This window comes from Triticum aestivum, chromosome 5A (assembly GCF_018294505.1).
Source record: "Triticum aestivum cultivar Chinese Spring chromosome 5A, IWGSC CS RefSeq v2.1, whole genome shotgun sequence".
NCBI lineage: Eukaryota > Viridiplantae > Streptophyta > Magnoliopsida > Poales > Poaceae > Triticum > Triticum aestivum.
Genome location: NC_057806.1, coordinates 458,972,185 through 458,979,981, shown reverse-complemented (window position 1 = coordinate 458,979,981; position 7,797 = coordinate 458,972,185). Strand labels below are relative to the sequence as shown.

General features: G+C 45.7%; 1 non-coding gene across 1 annotated transcript; it reads left to right on the top strand.

The window, feature by feature from the left end:
- The first annotated feature begins 470 nt into the window (after positions 1 to 470).
- LOC123109368 (small nucleolar RNA snoR80) lies at positions 471 to 604 on the top strand. Its single transcript, XR_006452602.1, has one exon. It is a non-coding gene; the product is annotated as a small nucleolar RNA snoR80 (small nucleolar RNA).
- The last annotated feature ends 7,193 nt before the right edge of the window (positions 605 to 7,797 follow it).

Genomic DNA, 7,797 nt, shown 5'->3' with positions numbered 1-7,797 from the left:
GGGTGCTGGCTGGCGTACAATTTAATTTGTCTGCATGGTTGCTTAGTGCAGCAGCACTTGGCAATGTGTAGCAGTGAGTGCACTCGCTAGTTAGCCCACTTAGCATTAGTATGATATTGAAAGACTATTGTGCCTCCTGATTTTATGCCTGTTCAATCAAACGCTCAATTTACTTGCTTTGATGTAATTCCCGGATTCCTGACTAGGGTTATCCTAGCCTATTTATTTATTGTGAGCGAGTTACTTTTTTGTACCCTTTTTTAGATCATCCATTCCCTATATCTGAGGTCTGAGCCAGTGTGTGTCCAGGTTCATTCTTTTTGTGTCCCTTTCAAAGTGTTCATATGGTGGTGTGTCATCGAGTTCCAGTGTGCTGCTGTTAGCCGTTGATATGCATGGTGGTGCTTGCTTATGTCTGTTCATATGTAGAATCTCTGGCTGATGCTTGTTTTGATTGATGTGCGTTCATTACCAATTCCTAAGGATGATTTGTGTTCCTCATGGCGATTAGTCTCGGACGCTACAAGCTATTCTATGTTGTGTTGTATATCCTGATTGGTGGCATTCTATGTGCCAACTTATCCTGGAAACGACACATACATTCATATGCAGTCCTCTGTAATTTTTCTTTTCTCTGTGTTAAATGATCTAAATGTGCAGACCAAATGATCTCATAGTTTGAATGCACCATAGTTTTGCATAACCTTGGTACATTTACATGCACACGCACACACATTTGACTGCTGAGTGTTTGAATTATTGGAAAGTGGGGGTTGGCCTATTTATTCCCATGTTCTTAAGTTTTGTGTATTTAGACTGTAACTCTTAAGATATCATTGTAGCTGTAAGTAGACTGCAAGTTACCAGCACATTGTAATGGCAGTCTAATTATCACTTTAATTTTCTCCCAAATGACTGTAAGTGGACTGTACGTTGTGACACCACTGATTCCAGACCTACAAATAGTAGTTTGATGGATCTGTAGGTTTTTTTGGGCAGTGGTATTACAATAGTTGTAGCTCACATGTTTGAAACCAGGTCCAGTTCCAACCCGATTAGGATTGGCCTTTTAGCAGCATGGATTTACCAAGTTGGGATGTTGGGATAGTTGGATTCCTGTTGTCTCTTGTAGCACCAAATGCTAGTATGTGTTTTACTAAAGTCATCAGATAGTTAAATCACTATGAGATGTCCACACTTGTTTTGTTAACAAACATGAACTGTTAAGTCATCTATTCCTGGTTGTTTCTTTTGTTCAGTATATATGTGTGCTTTCTGTTCTTTTGTTCTATTCACCGTGTGAGTACAGTTTCTTGTTGGCACCAAGGTGTTTGAGATGGTCTTCCTGTTGGTGCATGAGGAAGAGGAAGTGAAGTCATTGATTTGTCCACCGAGGAAGAGGAAGCGTGAAGTCTTTGATTTGTCCAGAGGGTAAGTCCTCGGTCTGTCCCACTCTTCCTTTGCTATGTGATTGTGACCTCCATGTGTTATCTACTTATCTGGACACTTTGGTTCATATACTATTCTTGTGATTTTCCAATGCTATGTCAAAAAATGAATCTGTAACCTTTAATGAATTCAATGTATGACCGTGATGAGAATGAATGAATGAATGATATCATACCAACTTGTTTTTGCCCTTGATCAGTATCATTTGTGGTAGCTCCTAAGCAACATGATCTTTTTCTTGCTCCGAGATCCCAAGTGTGGTGTTGTACTTTTGTTGTGCTTGATTGATGTCCTGCTAGCTGCTACTGTTAATTGTTACTGCCATGATGTTAACACTGCTTAGAATATGTTCTGCGCCTTAATTCTAGTAGTATTTGTTGTCAAAAGCATGATTGTATTGTGAGCCATCAATTTCTTGGAGTCTTCTTAGAGCTTGCTGGCATTAGGATCGACCCCTAGCTGCTTGTGTATTTGTTTATTATTTTGTTCAATATTCTTTTCCTAGCTGTTGTATGTTTGAGGATATTGCTTTCATTCTGAATTCACAGCCATGATAATGATCGTTTCCTGTCTTTTACAGGAGCTCCAGGCTCAAGAAGTTGGAAAAAGGGAACGCTTCATCTTTGTAGCTAATTATATGTTCCTGGATGATGTGAATGGCTGTTATAGTATTTCATAGCAGCACTTTTGTAGTTGTTCTAAATTCCTGGATGATGTGAACTATGGCATGATTGTAATATATATAATATACTCATTTTGGTCGCCATTTATGAAAATTTGTGTGATTGGGGCTCTCTGGACCAAAATACTGGTTACTTTATTGTTGATACTTTATTGTTGATATGTCGGAAATGAAACATATACTATTTGGGCCCTAAAAAGGCCACAAATCAAACAATTCAGGAAAAATGAACAAAATTACTAAAAGAATCAATTGTGAAAAGGCGATGGCCAAGTAAATAAAAAGGCTTAGGCCCAAAAACGAAATAGATCACAAAAAGGCCATGATCCATGAAATAAAAAAGGCCAAATTGTTGGGCCAGGCCCATGTAGCTAGAGAAAATTAATAGAGAAAATATATAGTAAAAAGGCCGAATTGTTGGGCTAGGCCCATGTAGAAAACCGAATTGGACCGGGCTGAATCTTGTGCCACATCAGCTTGCCACGCTGGATGCCTACATGGCCTGGGGAGGTTGCTAGTGACCAAAACACCACAGTGGATATATTTTGGTCATAAACGTCTACAACCATTCCAAAAGAAAGGTCGCTATAGTCAGCTTATGACCGCCAGCTTTTGACCTTCTGTTTTTGTCACAAAAAGGTCGCAAATGAAAAACCATGACCTTTCAGTGACCAATAGTGGTGGTCACAAGTTGACATATTTCTTGTAGTGAACATCGGGACCTTATCTCCAGCGTAGCTCAATTCCCAGATCTCCTCGATCCTTCCGTAGTATCTGTCCTTGTCGTTACCGGTGTAGGATTCCATTGTTACCCCGGAGTTCTGATAACCATCGCTCTTCATGTCCTTGTCCTCGGTGTAGAATGTGTAGCCATTGATATCGTACGCCTCATAGGTCATAGGTTGTGCTCGACACCCTGTGACAAGGCGAATATGAGTTGTTCTTCCGCGGAAGAATCCTCATGTAAAGGGTACGACAGAAGCTTCTGCTTGAACCAACGCGTGAAACATGAGTTGTGCTCTTTGATTATATCTCCGTCCGTCCTCTGTTGGCCTCAGTCATTGTACGTCTTCTCAATAAAGGTTTTGTGCTCTACCACCCAAGGATCGACCACGTCTATGTGTTGTAGCGTGACTAGGTTTGCTCTTTCAAAGTCGGCGAGTCGACCCTCGAAGTCGACATGCATTTTGCGGCGACCCTCACGGTGACCCCATCCAGCGAGCCTGCCGAGGTGCCTGTTGACAGGCAGACCAACGGGGTTCTCGATGCCTAGATAATTCGTGCAGTAGGAGATGCACTCTTCGGTCAGAAAGCCCATGGCTATACTTCCCTCTAGACGTGACATGTTGCGGACGTATCCTTTGATGACACCATTCATCCTTTCGAACGGCATCATGTTGTGCAGGAACGTCGGCCCGAGTTGGATGATATCCTCCACGATATGGACCAGCAGATGCACCATAACATCGAAGAATGCGGGCGGGAAGTACATCTCAAGCTCGCATAGTATCACCACGATCTCTTCCTGTAGCCTTCTGAGTTGCCTCACACCAACCGACTTCTGAGAGATGACGTCGAAAAAGTTGCATAGGCCAAATAGAGTTTCACGGACATGCGCGTCCATGATCCCACAGATTGCAACTGGAAGTATCTGCGTCATCAACACGTGACAGTCGTGAGACTTCATCCCGCTGAACTTCTGCTTCGCTGGGTCTAGGTATCTGCTTATCTTCCCCGCGTAACCGTAAGGAAGTTTTACTCCTACGAGGCAGGTGAAAAACTGCTCGATCTCCTCCTGACTTAGAGTGAAGCACGCGGGAGGGTAGTCATTTCCGGTCTTCTTGGCCTTTTTGGCTTTGCGGCGACTTTCTATGTCCTGCTTCGCCTCACCATCATCATCATTAGCATGAAGCTCATGCCTGATGCCCATTGATTTCAAGTCTGCCCTTGCTTTCAGCCCATCTTTGGTCCTCTCTGGCATGTTGAGAAGGGTACCAAGCAGACTCTCGCACATGTTCTTCGTGATATGCATGCCATCAAGGCTGTGAGGCACACGGTGGATCTTCCAGTATGGCAAGTCCCGGAAAACAGACCTCGTTTTCCATACTTTAGCAGCGGCTCTGGCGCCTTTCGCTTATTTTCTGGCTCTGGCGCCTTTTCCTTCTTTCCCGGCAGTGGGTAATCTTTCCAATTTTTCAACAGCTCGTCTATTTCCTCGCCGCTCCTCGTACACGGGCGTCTTCGGGGTTCGGTTTCACCATCGAACAGATCCTTGCGTTTCCTCCACGGGTCATCGTCGCGAAGCCACCTTCGATGTCCCATGAACACGGTTTTCAAAGACCCAGGATCTCTATCTAGCTGGCGATACATTGTGTCATCCATGCACCTGACACACCCAGAAAATCCATGGACCACCTGCCCCGCGAGATATCCATAACTGAGATAGTCGTGCACCGTCGTGAGCAGTGCGGCTCTCATAGGGAAATATTCTTTCTCTGCGGCGTCCCATGTATTGGCTGGCATTTTCCACAGCGTGTCTAGCTCCTCTTTCAGCAGCCCCAGATACAGATTGATGTCGTTCCCTAGTTGTTTTGGCCCTTCAATTAGCATACTCATGTGAATGTACTTCCTCTTCATGCACAACCATGGGGGAGGTTGTACATCCACACAAACACAGGCCAGGTGCTATGTGTGCTTCTCTGGCTGCCAAACGGATTGACTCCATCGGTGCTCGTGCCCAACACGATGTTCCTTGGATCATTCCCAAATTCTGGGTCTTCGAAGTTCAACGCTTGCCACTGGCTCGCATCCTTAGGGTGACTCAGCATCTTGTCTTTTTTATTTATCTCCGGATCATTTCCGTCATCTTCCCGCTTCTTCTCCTTCCTATCCGCGTGCCAACGCAGGAGCTTTGCTACCTTAGGGTCCGCGAAATACCGCTGCAGATGAGGAGTGATCGGAAAGTATCACACTAGTTTTCGAGGAGCTTTCTTCCTCTTCTTGTATCGAGTGACGCCGCACACCGGACATATGCTAGACTCCGCGTGCTCGTCCCGATAAATGATGCAATTGTTCATGCACACATGGTATTTCATGTGCAGTAAATCCAGAGGACACACGATTTTCTTCGCCTCCTCGAAACTGGTAGGGCACTTGATCCCCTTGGGAAGACGTTCGTGCCAGAATGACATGTTCTCGTCGAAGCATGCATCGGTCATTTTGTGTTTTACCTTCATCTCCAGAGCCATGAGCGTTACTTTCAGGCGGGTATCCTCGGGCCTGCATCCTTCATACAATGGAGTAACCGCGTCTATCTCCAGTTGATCCAGCTTGGCTTTCTCTCGTGCGGCAGCTCTTGCGTTATCCGTCTGCTTGAGAAGCAGCTCTTGAATATGAGGGTCTTGCACCCAGCCTCCATCGTCGTCTGCTCCGGCATATTCATCTTCATGATCATGCCCTTCGTCTTGATCTTCCTCGTCATCATGTCCGGCATCTTCTACATGATGACTGTGTACAGCATCACCGTCGTGATCATGTCCTGGAGATTCTTCGTCTTCTCGCCCGCCCGAGCCGCGGTGGTTGTCTTGCTGCCCTTCCTCATTTCTTGCCCGCCCCCCATGGACGACTTCATAGTCATCTTCATCACCTTGCCACCGATAGCCATCCATGAAACCACGCAATAGCAGGTGGTCCCGCACCTGCCCGGAATCCGGGTCCGCAATAAGGCTCTCTAGCTTGCATCTTCGACACGGACATCTTATCTCCGTCTCGTTCTTTTGAAGCATCTCGGCCTTCGCGGAGCTCAAAAACCTATTCACGATGCCTTCGGTCATCGTGTGGACCATGGTCGCCTGCGGGGTAGAGCAAAACGATATTTTAGAACCAAGAAAAAAATTTGGCATGACTTTCCCTAAAAATAGGACCAAAAAGAATGCATAGGGCCAAAATTCTCGCCGAAACGGAAATGAATCAACATTCCGGCAAAATATTGGCAACTATCGCATTTCAAATACCGGTACCTGCAAACACAAACATATATGCAACACCACAAACATATGCAACACGACAAACATACATAGATCTAGCTAGGCCACAAAAAGTGCATGTGCACATTGTTGGAGCGAGCTAGGGAGAAAAAAAAGTAGATCTACAACATAAAGATAGCTTTCCCCTTACTTACCTATCAAAAAAGGTAATTTAACCACTTAATTTTGATGAATCTATGGTGCAAATGAGGTGAGGAGGAGGAGGCAGCCGACAAGCTTGGAGAAGGAGGTGGAGGGAATGAAGTGGGGAAAGTGAGTGTGTAGGTGTGGCTGTCCAAAATATCTAGCTGGTCCCAGGTTACTAATGGCGCACCAACCACACATGCGCCATTAGTAACCCAATATACTAATGGCGCACCTGTTGGCCGTGCGCCATTAGTAGTTTTTCAAAAAAATAAAAAATAATATATATATATACTAATGACGCACCGTTGCGTAGTGCGCCATTACAAGTTTAAACTAGTAATGGCGCATTATGCCACGGTGCGCCATTAGTAGTTTTGCAAAAAAGAAAAAGAATTAAAAAAATACAATAGTGGCACACTGTGTGGCTGGTGCGCCATTACTAGTTAGAACTAGTAATGACGCACTTTGCCTGGATGCGCCATTAGTATGTTTGGAAAAATGAAAAAAAATGTTACTAGTGGCGCACCGTGTGTCTGGTGCGCCATTAGTGTCTTCCACACTAATGGCGCATCAGCACATGGTGCGCCATTAGTATATAGTAGTGGTGCACCACTTGTCTGGTGCGCCATTAGTGTCAATTTCATCTATAGCCCTTTTCCTAGTAGTGAGTTCTCTTCTTCAAGAAGCTGGTAACGGTCAGTGGCATCTTTTAACTCTACAGCCATCTTGGCTATTTTTTCCTTGCTCTCGCAATGCGCGGCCTGTTCGGCCCTTAACTCTTCGGCTGCCTTTAGAGCGGCCACATTGCTACTCCTTGCTTGCTCCTTGGCTCGGGCAAGCTCCGCCCGAAGGGTCTCCATGGTGGCAGCTCCATCTGCAGTCACACCACATTAAAGATACTGGCATCATGCTACTCTTATTATGTGACGATCACCAGAAAAATCACTCACCCTGTGCCTCGTCGAGCCGCTTGTTGACAAGCACGATGTCGGCGTCTACCGCTTTAGCTCGGCAAACCCATCGGTCCGGCTAGGCACCGGAGCTTCAGCCACCTGCACATAAAGGCGGTCTGGTTGTTACCTGGGACTATGATCCTCTGTTTGCTGCCGTTTTCGACGACAACCAGAGTCTCAGGGGCTACTATCTGCATAGGTCATACCTAATGTATATGGTACTGTTAAAACCATACATTATTTCACGTATCTCGAAGCCTTTCAGCAGACTCATAAAGGCTTCACGCAAACCGCTTTCAACGGATGATATCCTTTCAATTACCGTACCCATTAGCGTACGATGCGCTTCCGAGATGACTGCTTGCCCCAGAAGATCCTTCAGCGCGTCCGACCGCACACTGTACGGACCCTTGCTGTCGCTCTCCTTAGGAGCCGGATACTGGGGATTCCGGGTAGACAAAGGGTTATCCTCTGGCCCTAGTGGATCCGGAGATACCCTTCGCGACGATAGTTCAAGGTCGCCTGCTTCTGGAGGCGGGGT